The sequence below is a fragment of the Cricetulus griseus genome, assembly GCF_003668045.3.
Source record: "Cricetulus griseus strain 17A/GY chromosome 1 unlocalized genomic scaffold, alternate assembly CriGri-PICRH-1.0 chr1_1, whole genome shotgun sequence".
Classification (NCBI taxonomy): domain Eukaryota; kingdom Metazoa; phylum Chordata; class Mammalia; order Rodentia; family Cricetidae; genus Cricetulus; species Cricetulus griseus.
In genome coordinates this window covers 19844165-19857998 of record NW_023276807.1, presented here as the reverse complement: position 1 = coordinate 19857998, position 13834 = coordinate 19844165, and the positions used below count along the sequence as shown (strand labels likewise).

Sequence of the window (13834 nt, the reverse complement as noted above, 5' to 3'; positions counted from 1 at the left end):
CCCAGGTCCAATCCCCCATTCTCACCCCCAGATCTTTGGCAGAAACAACATTAACAGCTATCCCTGCAGGCCCCCACACCCTGCTTCCATCTCCCATGGATCTCACAGATCTTCCCCTTTTCTAACTTCTCTCCCCTCTTCATTGCTTTGTTCCAGACTTCAATGCTAGAAACTGTGCCCTGCTAATCCAGGGGGTTGATTCTCACAAAAAAAAAAAAGAAGCTGACAGCAGACTCACACCTCTCCCACTGCTTCTAAGATCCAATTCTCCCAGTTTCATACCAATTTCTGTCGCAGGAAATCTATCATGGTCTCCCATTCTTCTATGACACCACCTCCAAGGGATTACAAAGACCTTCTCCTCTAACCCTGTTTCCCCCAAATCAGACTAAAACTCCAGCTTCCAACACCAGCAGGCTTCATGAGAAGGAACCTATACCTAACACTGCTAGGAAAGCCAAGGTCCAGAGACTAGATAACCCAGAAATCTGGGGTAAAACAAAACACTGCTGTTCTTGAAAAAAATCAGTAAATGTTTCCTAATGATTCTTAACAGTTCTCATACATCAGCACCCTATCCAGTCTTCATCAGAGAGGCTTCCTCCAGAAGCAGAATGGGAAAGATGCAGATACATTCAAGCAGTTTCTAAGTTCTGAGTTCAAGGGAATATTCTTGAGGTTGTAGGAGGCATAGGCGTTGGAAGATACCAGGAGAACAATAGCCTCAAAATCAACTAAGTAACAGACTAAAGCACCATGCATAATGCCTACATGGGTCTGGATCAGGTCCTCTGCAAATATTATAACAATTAGCTTTGTGTTTTTATAGGATTCGTGATTATAAGGATAAGTGGGTCTCTGACTCTTGTCTCTTCTCTTGGACCACTTTACCTCCTGTTGGGTTGCTGTGTTAAAGTTTGATATGATAGTTTTTGCTTCATCTTATTATATTTTAAGTTGTCATGCATGGTTTTTTATCTCTTAGAAATCTGTTATTTTCTAATGAGAGACAGAGGATATGGAGGGGAGGGGAATAGGGGAAGAACAGGGAGAAGTAATGGGAGGAAAAACTATAAACAGGATACAGTGTTTGAGGAATTTTACAAAATATTAAAATAAGAGTAACCCAGGATTGAGGCCAAGATGTTTATGATTTCAAATAGACACAAATCCTCTGGGAATCTTTCTTTTTAAATAAATGCAACATACAAACTTTATTAACAAATTAACAGGTAAAATAAAACAGGCACTACTTATATTAAGAAAAAAAACTACAAGGAAATGTATCTTGAACAACTTAAAAGAACCTACTTACAGTTGCATTTAACTTGAGTTCTGTTCCTGTGAAGAATACAACTCATGCACAGGTATGGTTGAAAGATTGTACATTTTTCAAATATTCACTGAATACTAACTTATATACACATATACATTAAATTTGAAAAAGATTAGTGGATCCCAGCTGTACTTCTTTTTTTTTTTTTGGAAGAGGTCATCTAAAGAGAAGAATATGTGGCTCTGGCTCATGAATCATGTAATGAACCCAACCTAGACTCTGTTGGACACCAAGTCTCCTCTGCTTCTCTTCAGACATCAGATGAGTTTTTGGTATTGTTTGGAGTGTTCTCTTGGTAGCATGAGATGCCTGTTCTCTAAATGCTCATCAAAGTACTTGTCCCAGTAGTAGATCTGCTTGTGGGTCATCCTGCTGGCATGCAGAGGAGAAAGCAGGAGCATGAAATGGAGCACAGTAGGAGCACATCTGCCCAGGGCCAGTGCAATGACTTGAATGAGGCCAACCTCCTCTGGGAATCTTACAAACAAGACCATTAAACTTTTTTTTTACAGTAATATCTCACATTCCTGCAATTTATAGCTCTTATGTATTGTTGAGTTCAGGCTGTTTTCTGCTTTAAATTTCATAAACAGCAATTTTACAGAATGGAAATTGTCCTTGGGACCCTATTTTATTTACTTATTTTTTTTTTATAAAGGAAAACATTGAATTGGAGCTTGCTTACAGTTTCAGAGGTTTAGTCTATTATCATCAAGATGGGAAACAATGCAGCACACAGGCAGACATGGTACTGGAGAGACACCTTATAGTTCTACATCTTGATCAGCAGGCAGCAGGAAGAGGGTGAGAGATGCTGGGCCTGCTTTGAGCATTTGAAACCCAAAGTCCACCTTACTGACACACTCCCTCCAACAAGGCAACAACTACTCAAACAAGGCCACATGTCCTAATCCTTTTTAATGGTGTCCCTCTCTATGAGCCTGTTAGGGGCATTTTTGTTAAAACCAACACAGACAATCAAAGATCTATTTTGGCTTAAAGTTCCAGAGGGAAACAGTCCATCATGGTGTGGAAGGAATGGTGGTGGGAGCAAGAAACTGGCTGATCACATTCCATCAATGAGATTCCATTTTAAAGCAGCTTTTGAATCAGTTTTAAAGATGGAAGATGATTCTGCACATGGATAGGCACATGAATGGCAACTTCTGTCTGGTACCACTCTTGTAGCAGAAACTGATGGATGACTTATTCCAGGTAGTAAAAAAGCATGCAACTCTATTTATTGCAGTGAATTGGGTCAGTTCGAGTACAGAGTTTATTAAAACAATATTTTGATAAGATAGATTTAGAAAATATATTGGATATAAACTCCTTAACTGTTTAACTCCTTGACTGGTCCCATAACATTGTAAACACCTTGTATATTAATGGAGTTGGAGCCATTACCCTGTTGTCTATCTATATATGAAGGTGACGAGAGCACACAGGCAGAGAAATCCTAACTGTCCCAGGTAATTTAGCTCAACTCGTTCCTGGCTACTGATGAAGTCTACTCAAATTATCCATTGCAATTTTCCAATTCCCCTTTCTGAACCTGCCATTTATCTGTCCCATCAATCTGTAGTTTGTCTTGTACTTTTGCCTATATGCAGTTCTACTAAGATCTGTAATCCATTTATGACCTGGCAGGCTGAATCTATGGCCAGCAATCAGCACCCTCAGGTTTCCTCTATCTTCTACAGCTGGGTTTGGTTATCTTATTAATACAGACATTATTTATATTTCTCTCAGCTTTCCTACTTTACTGGACATCTGAAATCTTATCAAATATGCTCTAGCCTCTGAACTCATTTAGCCATTCTTTATCCTACACATGTATATGGAAAGACAGACATATACATAGGTTTACTGTGTTTTGTATAACACATGGTTTCAGAGTTAATACTAAAAATTAAAATTGGAATAAAAGAATCTGTGTTTTCCCTGTTTGTGGATAACAAGGTAAATGGGTCTATCTGGAAAAGTTCTGCTGTTGAAATCATCATACTTTGTGTTATTACTAATGGTGTTGTTGTTTTTATTATTGTAATTTAATGTATTCTATATTTGTATAAAGATAAAAACACGTTCATCTATGTTTCTGACATACCATGGTCACAACATTAATTAAATATTCTTCTGTCAGAACTGCTACAAACCACCTAAAATCTTATTTTAAACTCCTTAGTAACCTTTTGAAGATTATAGCTTTAAAAAATCACTATGAACAGCAGACCTATAGATTAATATAAATACAGATATTTAGGTAGCAATTTACTGGGCATAACACCTACATGTAACAAAACAGCAGTGACCTTCTTGATGATAATGAGTTCACTAGCCATGTGCTTTTGCATATATAAATGTTGGGAAGGTATGGTAACATGCTCCCTTGATTGAATACTGAGACATGCAACTATGGGCATAGGCAATCCTGATATACCTAACTTTCCCCATGTTTTATGGGGTTCGAGTGTATCTTTGCTATAGAGGTGGTTGCATACTCTCTATGATGAGTGATAGGACATTCAAATTGGGACAAGCCAGCTGAGTGAAGATATACAATCTGAGACTAGTCATTTTTACATCTTGGTATGAATTTGTATGCCTCTTCGATAAATTGCTTCACCACATATGAATATTCCCTGATATCATTGAAAGTCTAGAAAGTATATCAGGCTAATCGTTTAGAGCACATATGATATAGCACACAAGTAGGATGCAGTAGCAGTTGTGTTTGCTTGGTTGTGGGAAATAAAGCATTCTCCTAAGGCTCAGTTTTTTTTTTTTTTTCCCAGAAAGAACTTGAATAAGGAGGAATTATAATTGGGAAAAGACATGCAGATGCTAGCCACTGCACTAGATTCTGACTTGGCAGAAATATAGAAAAATAAAAACTAAAAATGAAGAATGAGATGAGGTGTTAGCTTAACATTTCTTTACAGTTAGCAGAATGCAAGGAAGGAACTAAAAGTTAGATTTGTGCTAGCAAGTACTGCTGGAAATATAAAAACTTGGAAGAAACAGACAATGAAGAGCCAGAGATGTGTATGAATGATGAAAATTAGCTTTCAGGACCAATCTTTAATTGGAAAAGGTGAAAATGCATAAATCAGCATGGTGATAATGTCCTTAACAATGGCCAATTGCCAGAAATTTTGGTAATCAGGAAATATTCAGAATTTCAATTTTGTAAATTAATGAAGACTTTTAAATAAGCAATCAAGGAACCTTTCCCATTCCAGCTTATAAAAATGTGAGACATGGAGTGGATTAAATCACCCAAATACAATAAAAATGGTAATATTAAGTCATATGGTCACCAATTTATCCTTAAGACAAAGGCTGCTTAACATGAGTCTAAGATATTGGAAGTCAACTGTGGTTAAGATTGCTGTCCAGTAGGATTTTTGCAGAGAAAAGAAAATTAATAAAAAGCTAAGTGATATGTGGCTTTATATCCTAATGTACTATGAGACATAAATGTTCATGCAATGCACAGGAAAATTCTTAAATTCTAAAGATAAGATGTAGGGAGTAACCCTAGCCCCGCCCAATAGTCCTGGGGCAGGTACCAGGTGGACCTGGGGACTCGCCCATAAGGGCGGGGTGAAGGAAAGCCGGCATGACGTAAGGGGGGCTTCTTAAAAGGCTGCACGTGGGGACCGCGCGCTCTTTGTTCTGGCTGAGCTGGCTGGGTTCTTAACCTAGCTCTGGCCTGTGTTTCACCCGGCTGTGCTTGGAATAAAGAGACTTTAATCCAATAATAAGAAATCCCACTTGACACATATGGATAGTATGTTTACTTTCACCCTTGTAAGAAACATTGTTGTGAAAAAGTGTATGCCTAACCCTTTTGGCAACCAAGCCTGGACAATGGAAAGTCCAGGATCCTGGCTCCTGTAGCATACAAGGTAGGCTAGAGCACAACATTGCTCTGTTCCCCAATAGGCATTGGTCAGACAAAGCAGTGCAAGCCAACAGTGCTGAGACCATAAAGTGATGGGAGGATAGGAAGCAACTGTGCAGTAGAAGCAACAACTCAAAATGAGGAAGCCAGATGGTTCATGGAAAATATCTGAATGATTGAGGGGTAAATAAGATATGTTCTTCCATCAATTTCCACTGCACCCAACATGACTCTTTTTATGGAATAATTATAGAGGAAATAAGACCTTTTGCAATCCCTTAGCTGCCTGAACCAACTGGCACTTCTTTGAATAGATAATGATAGGCCTACCGAGATCCTGTCCACCATCTGTACAAAGGTTTCATTGAATAATTCTGAACCAGAGTGTTTATAGCTATGGAGAAGCATCTGCAAGAACCATAAATAGCAGTTAAGGAGTTTCAACAAAGGTATCTGAATGTACAGTGAAGTCATAGACAGAAGACAGAGATTGTTGAATGAAATTATATTAACAGGTATTAGCCATCTTCTGACCAGTCTTCTAAGGAGGACCCTGCATATGTATAAATGATCAAAGCTATTGACAGTGCTCTTGGTTTTAAGCTATAAGTAGGTGGTATATTTCAGTTGCTGAATATGCAACACATTTTGGTGTAGGATATGAAATAAGGATGGGACTGGGCCAGAAGGCCCCTCACTAATGGTTGCTTTCATACTGAATGTAGATTAAGGAAAAGAGAAATAACTCATTATAGTTTGGTGAGCCTAATGACCTTTTATGGGACTTTAGACAGGAACTGGGTCATGACTACCATAATCACTGTTGAGACTAGCTGTGTTTTACTGCAAAGGAAAGCAAGGCTCTATGCAGCATCACTCTATGGACTCATCTTCACTTTATGATCCCCTGTTCATACCTTGAGTTTCTTTGTTGTATAATTTCCTCTTAGGAGATGAATGCAGACACTTGATCCATATTTTTAAGTAGTCTTTATATGATGTCTTAAAGTTCCTTCAACAGATGAATGTCCTGGGGGTGTTTTCCTTTCTGGGAGATAGACAAGGCCATTTACATTAACACTTAAGAGGAGACAGAATCATATACCCTTGCTATTTATTAGAAATCTCTAACTATTTGGAAGTGTGTGATGTTTATAGCAGTTTTGAGTGCTATGACTACACCTGGGGAAAGAGATAAAATTCAGATGCAACTTTTTAAACTAAATAATCATGTCATAGTGTATTAAATGTATTAAGTGTAGAAAATTATACATAAATGAAACTATAGAAACAGCCAGGATTTATCATAAAGAGATTACCATCTACAAATAGGTCTCAATAAAGTCCTGTTTTCTCTATCTTCACATCTTTTTATTTCTATGGGATTTTATCTACTCTATCATGTCATATGCTATTTTAAATACTAAAGAAGATAACTTTGAGGTTGTTCCCTTTTTTCACATGGTACTAAAATATGATACAAGTTATGGACCCTACTGCTCATTGTGAGATTATGATCCTCAATGGCCTTCAATTTGGCTAATCTCTAATTAACTACCCACCACCTACCACCAAAGACAAAGCCTACTCTTCACTTGCACTGTTTTACCATTTATGTATTTGGTGAACTTTGGTTTAGAATTTAAACTTTGCCAGAAACTTACTAGCACACAATTTGTGGCTTTGCAAATTGTTTTTTTCCTGGGAATTTTAGCTTGATACAAATCATGTCACATTTGCCCCTCTACCATCTGTGCTTGATTTTCTTAGCCCTTGATGAATGGAGATTGTGTGTTAGTCTAAGTTACTTACATTTTCCTATACCTCTTATGTTTCCTAATGGTCATGTTCCACCACATAGGTCAGAAAATTTACCACAGTCTTATATCAGTCTTCAATAAGGATACCCTTAGCTGGCTCAGTGAACTGGGCATCAAAGACTACATGTTTTATGTCCATGTGAAATGAAGTTCCCAGTAAAAATAAAAGCTACACCTATGTTAAATATTCTACATCACTAATTGCCTGGTTAGATTTCCCACTATCCTTGATTGAGAGCTGGATTGATGATGGCCTGGAGCCAAATTATCTTAGGCTGTCTTTTGGCAGCTTAATTTCTTTTCATCATTCACTTGTGTGTTCCACCAAACACCACTCTGGTAAATATTTTTGGAATGTATAAACATATTAGTAACTTCTACTGACAAACCTAAAGAATATTATCAGAGCATATGATATTCTAGTAGAGAGGTTTCCCTATTTCAGTGTTGACCCACCTGATTGTTTTTGTGATGGCGGGGGTGGGGGGTGGGGGTGGGTGGGGAGGTGGGGGTTTACAGTGACTAACAACTATACAAATCTGTTACCACATTGTAGCATAGTAGTTGAGATAAACTGAATCTGCATTCCCAGATCATGGTCATTCACATTAATTCCAGAATAAATATATATTTCTTTTGAGATAAAACCTGTATTTTGTTGTTGAAGTTGACACCCAATTCCTTCAGTAATGTTTATCTTTTCCCTATTGTTTCTCAGTCCATGATCTTCATGGAGGCTTCAGTGGGCAATGATGAAGTGTTTCCCTTTGTTGTTAATGGTGGTTTTGCTATGCTTTTAAAGATTTATTTATTTTTATTTTATGTATGGATGTTTTGCATCCATATATGCCTGTGAACCATATGAATGTATAGTGTCCTTGGAGGCCAGTAAAGGATGTCAAGTTCCTTGGAACTGGAGTTAGAGATAGTTGTGAGCTTCCATGTGAGTTCAGGAAAACAAACAATATGTGCTATTGACCACTGAATAATTGTTCCAGCCCCATCCAGATTTTTTCTAATAATATATATGAACCAGACCAGAAGGGATGTCTTTACCACAAATATTCTCAGATTATGTAGCCACTGTTTCTGGAAGAAGTGAATAGTTATATTACTCATGGATATATTATATCCATGTCCCTCACCCATACAGAATTCACCCCAGGATCCACAGCTACAGGGATAAGGGTGTAAGAAAGTCATTTATTTCTAATTTAAAACTTCTTCCCAAATCAAGAAATCCAGAGCAGAATATTCCTTGACTATTGTGACTTCCAGTGCAATGCCCCAGAAATATGTTGAATCATGGTGTTCTTTTCCTCTGCATTAAAGCTAAGAATTTAGATATATCGTATGTCACTTTGATCTCATTCTCTCCTTTCTCACTTTCTGCTTCCCCTTATGATTTCTAGGATTTTTGGATTCCAGAAGAATTTGTACTCTTTTTCAGCATGAGCTATATGATATGGCAAGAAGTATCTTCATCTGATATTCTACTGTACAAGCTTACATGGATTCAGAGGCTAATGGAGGCTAATATGGTAGATGCTACATACCTGTCCCTTTCCCACTCTATTTTTCTCCATTACATTAGCCAGTTCCTTCTAGAAAACTTCAATTGAGGGCCTTATAATGAAAACAGTGACACCATTGCCAACGTCCCAGATACTCTTAGAGACATTCTCCTATTCTTCAACAAATTTATGACATTCCCATACTAATACAGTGAATCATATCCATCATTCATGTGTACCACTTCAGACCTCAAAGAATAAAGTGGTCACCATAGGGTATACTTTCACTCTCAGTGACTCATACTCTAGATAGCTCCCCCTTAATTTCATACCTTTTCCACAGCAATGTCCATAGAAAAGCCCAAGAGAACATAGCATATACCACATGGGTATAGCAGACCATGGCTAAATAAGCTCTTCCAATACATTTTTAGTCTCAGATTTGTGTAAGGGTCAGGAAATTGAACCTATCCTTTGTTTTGTAATATTCTATTTTGGGTGCCCATTTGTTGTATTACTTTTCCTCAGGAGATACCATCATATATCTGTTAATATTTAGCCCAGTAGGTCATTAGTGACAAAATAAACTAAGATATCAACCATGTCCACTATGATGAACAAATGAGTTTATTAAGCATACTTATTTGGAATGTGAGTGAATGATAAGTTCTATCAATGTATGTAACCTCAGTACATTACTACAAATATCCACTCTGTCACAGATGGTATCTTCATGAAAGCTATATCATTGAGTCCTATCTTTAGTAAGTGTTTCAACCTTATATATTCTACCAGTTCCCCAAAACATGTGCAGCTGGGGGAAAGGATGAGTAGGGAAAGGTGGATAAAATCCTAGGAATATTATGTAACTCTACTCTCACTATGGTTAGAAAGTCTTTTTTTTTTTTTTTTTTTTTTTTTTTTTTTTCAGCGAGAAGTTTGGCTTTATTTCGTCCTTTTTTTTTTTGTTCGCGGGATACAGAGAACGATTAACTGTATACAGTATAGCCTATGTAAACGAAATCTCCCTAAAAGCCAGGGCCCTAAAATAGGCTCCAAGTTCCAGGAAGCACGCAGCTCACGAAATTCCCAGAGGTTGCAAGGGTAAAAGCAGCTCGCCCCCCACCACCACCCAGGGAGGTTTCATTTTTTTTTAATTCTTTTTTTAATTATTTTTTTATTTTATTAGTTCTAGTTAGGGAACAAGCTTATTTCAAGTCCCTTCTCCCTCTCCCTCCCCTCACCCCCAAACTTCCTCCCCCACCCCCAACCTACCCCCACCCCATCCACCCACCACTCCCCAGGCAGGGTAGGGCCCTCAACGGGGGCTCTGCAAAGTCCACCAAGTCTTCCTATGCTGGTCCTGGGCCCTTCCCCATGTGTCCAGGGCCAGAGTGTAACCCTTCACGTGGGATGGGCTCTCAAAGTCCCTTCTTGCACCAGGGAAAAATACTAATCCACCACCAGAGGCTCCCTGGAGTGCAGAGGCCTCCTTATTGACATCCATGTTCAGGGGTCTGGATCAGTCTTGTACTGGCCTCCCTGACAGCATCTGGGGTCGATGCTCTCCCTTGTTCAGGTCAACTGTTCCTGTGGGTTTCTCCAACCTGGTACAGACCCCTTCGCTCTTCATTCCTCCCTCTCTTCAACTAAATTCCCGATTTCAGCTCAGTGTATATCTGTGGATGTCTGTCTCTTCTTCCTTCAGCCACTGGGTGAGGGCTCTAAGATGGCATAAAGAGAAGTCATCAATCTCATTTTAGGGAAAGGGCTTTGGGTTATCCTTTCCACCATTGCCTGGATTGTCAGATCGTGTCATCCTTGTAGGTCTCTGGAGGTCTCCCTGGTTCCAGATCTCTTCACGGACCTATAGTGGCTCCCTCTGATATGGTATCTCTCATCCTACTCTCTTTCCTCTATTCTTCCCCAAAATCAATGTTTCTGCCCCTCCATTTCCTTTCCTCTTCTCCTCTTCTCTTGCTCTTATTGTAGCAGCTCCTTCCCCCCCTACCCTCATGCCCCCAATTAGTTTGGGAGTTCATGCCACTTCCATTCCTGGGGACCATTTATCCCTTAGAGTCTTTCATGTTTCCTAGTTTCTTTGGTGAAGAGCATTATAGACTGGTAATCCTTTGCTCTATGTCTAAAATTCATATATCAGTGAGTATATACCATGATTGTCTTTTTGTGATTGGGTTACCTCACTCAGGATGGTTTCCTCTAGTTCCATCCATTTGCCTGCGAATTTCAAGATTCCATTGCTTTTTTCTGCTGAGTAGTACTCTATTGGATAGATGTACCACATTTTCTCAATCCATTCTTCAGTTGAGGGGCATCTAGGTTGCTTCCAGGTTCTGGCTATTACAAACAATGCTGCTATGAACATGGTTGAACATATGTCCTTGTTGTATGTACATGCCCTATTTGGGTATATACCCAAGAGAGGAATGGCTGGATCTTGAGGTAGACTGATTCCCATTTTTCTGAGCAACCGCCATACTGATTTCCAGAGAGGTCTTACAAGTTCGCACTCCCACCAGCAATGGAGGAGTGTTCCTTTTTCTCCACATCCTCTCCAGCATAGATTGTCATTGGAATTTTTTATTTTAGCCATTCTGACAGGAGTGAGGTGGTATCTCAGAGTTGTTTTGAGTTGCATTTCTCTGATGGCCAATGATTTTGAGCACTTTCTTAAGTATCTTTCAGCCATTTCAGATTCCTCTGTTGAGAATTCCCTATTTAGTTCTGCACCTCACTTTTTAATTTCAATGTTTGGTGTTTTGGTGGCTAGCTTCTTGAGCTCCTTATATATTTTGGAAATCAGTCTTCTGTCAGATGTGGGATCGGTGAAGATCTTTTCCCATTCTGTGGGTGGTCATTTTGTCCTACTGACTGTTTCCTTTGCCTTGCAGAAGCTACTCAGTTTCAGGAGGTCCCATTTATTAATTGCAGACCCCAGTGTCTGTGCTACTGGCGTAATGTTCAGGAAGTGGTCTCCTGTGCCAATTTGTTCAAAGATAATTCCCACTTTCTCTTCTAGAAGATTCAGTGTGGCTGGATTTATGCTGAGATCTTTGATCCATTCACACTTAAGTTTTGTGCATGGTGACAGGTATGGATCTATCTGAAATTTTCTGCATGTCTGAATCCAATTGTACCAGCACCATTTGTTGAAGATGCTATCTTTTTCCATTGTATAGATTTAGCACCATTGTCAAAAATAAGGTATCCATGGGTGCGTGGGTCGATATCAGGGTTTTCAATTCGATTCCATTGGTCTCTCAGTCTATTTTTGTGCCAATACCAAGCTGTTTTTAGAACTATGGCTCTATAGTAGAGCTTAAAGTTAGGGATGGTGATGCCTCCGGAAGATCCTTTATTGTAAAGAGTTGTTTTGGCTATCCTGGGCTTTTTATTTTTCCATATAAAGTTGAGTATTGTTCTTTCAATGTCTGTGAAAAACGGTGTTGGGATTTTGATGGGGATTGCATTGAATCTGTAGATTGCTTTTGGCAGGATTGCCATTTTTACTTTGTTAATTCTACCTATCCAAGAGCATGGGAGATCTTTCCATTTTCTGGTATCTTCTTTAATTTCTTTCTTTGAAGTCTCAAAGTTCTTATTGTACATATCTTTTACTTTTTTGGTTAGTGTTACCCCCAGATATTTTATGTTGCTTGTGGATATTGTGAAAGGTGATGTTTCCCTGATTTCTTTCTCATTGGATTTATCATCTGTATATAGTAGGGCTACTGATTTTTTTGAGTTAATTTTGTATCCTGCTACCTTGCTGTATACAGTATAGATGTGTTTATCAGCCGTAGGAGTTCCCTGGTAGAGTTTTTCGGGTCACTAATGTAGACTATCATGTCGCCTGCAAATAGTGAATGTTTTACTTCATCCTTTCCAATTTGTATCCCTTTGATCCCCTTTCCTTGTCTTATTGCTATACCCAGAACTTCAAGTACAATATTGAAGACATATGGAGAGATTGGACAGCCTTGTCTTGTTCCTGATATTAGAGGAAACGCTTTGAGTTTCTCTCCATTTACTTTGATGTTGGCTATTGGTTTGGTGTATATTGCGTTGATCATGTTTAGATATGTTCCTGTTATTCCTGTTCTCTCCAAGATCTTTATCATGAAGGGATGGTGGATTTTGTCAAAGGCTTTTTCTGCATCTAGTGAGATGATCATGTGGTTTTTCTTTTTCAATTTGTTTATATAGTGGATTACATTGATGGATTTTGGTATGTTGAACCATCCTTGCATCCCTGGGATGAAGCCTACTTGATCATGGTGGATGATTTTTCTGATATGTTCTTGGATTCGGTTGGCCAATATTTTATTGAGTATTTTAGCATCGATGTTCATGAGGGATATCGGTCTGTAGTTCTCTTTCTTAGTCATATCTTTGTGTGGCTTGGGTATCAAAGTGATTGTAGCCTCATAGAAAGAGTTTGGCAATATCCCATCTGCTTCTATTGTGTGGAACAGTTTGAGGAGTACTGGAATTAGGTCTTGTTTGAATTTCTGGTAGAATTCTGCAGTGAAGCCATCTGGCCCTGGGCTTTTTTTTGGGTTGGGAGGCTTTTGATGACTGCTTCTATCTCATTAGGGGTTATAATTCTATTTAAACTGTTTAGCTGATCTTAATTTAATTTTGGTAAGTGATATTTACCCAGAAAGCTGTCCATTTCCTTTAGATTTTCCAATTTTGTGGAAAACAGGTTTTCAAAGTATGACCTAAAGATTCTCTGGATTTCCTCAGTGTCTGTTGTTATATCTCCCTTTTCATTTTTGATTTTGTTAATTAGCATGCTCTCTCTCTGTCTTTTGGTCAGTTTGGCTAGAGGTTTGTCTATCTTATTGATCTTCTCAAAGAACCAACTCTTTGTTTCATTGATTCTTTGTACTGTTTTACTAGTTTCTACTTTGTTGATTTCGGCTCTCAGTTTGATTATTTCCTGGCATCTACTCTTCCTTGGTGTGTTTGCTTCTTTTTGCTCTAAAGCTTTCAATTGTTCTGTCAATTCTCTAATGTGACTTTCCTCCAGTTTCTTCATGTGGGCACTTAGTGCTATGAACTTCCCTCTTAGCACTGCTTTCAGGGTGTCCCATAAGTTCAGGTATGTTGTGTCTACATTCTCATTAAATTCTAGGAAGTCTTTAATTTCTTTTTTTATTTCTTCCTCAACCCAGGAATGGTGCAATTGGGTGTTATTCATTTTCCACGCAAATGTAGGTTTTCTGCA

At 38.6% G+C, this 13834-nt stretch overlaps 1 pseudogene; it reads right to left on the bottom strand.

The window, feature by feature from the left end:
* Positions 1-1432: 1432 nt before the first annotated feature.
* LOC100754937 lies at positions 1433-1805 on the bottom strand (annotated as a pseudogene).
* Positions 1806-13834: the final 12029 nt, after the last annotated feature.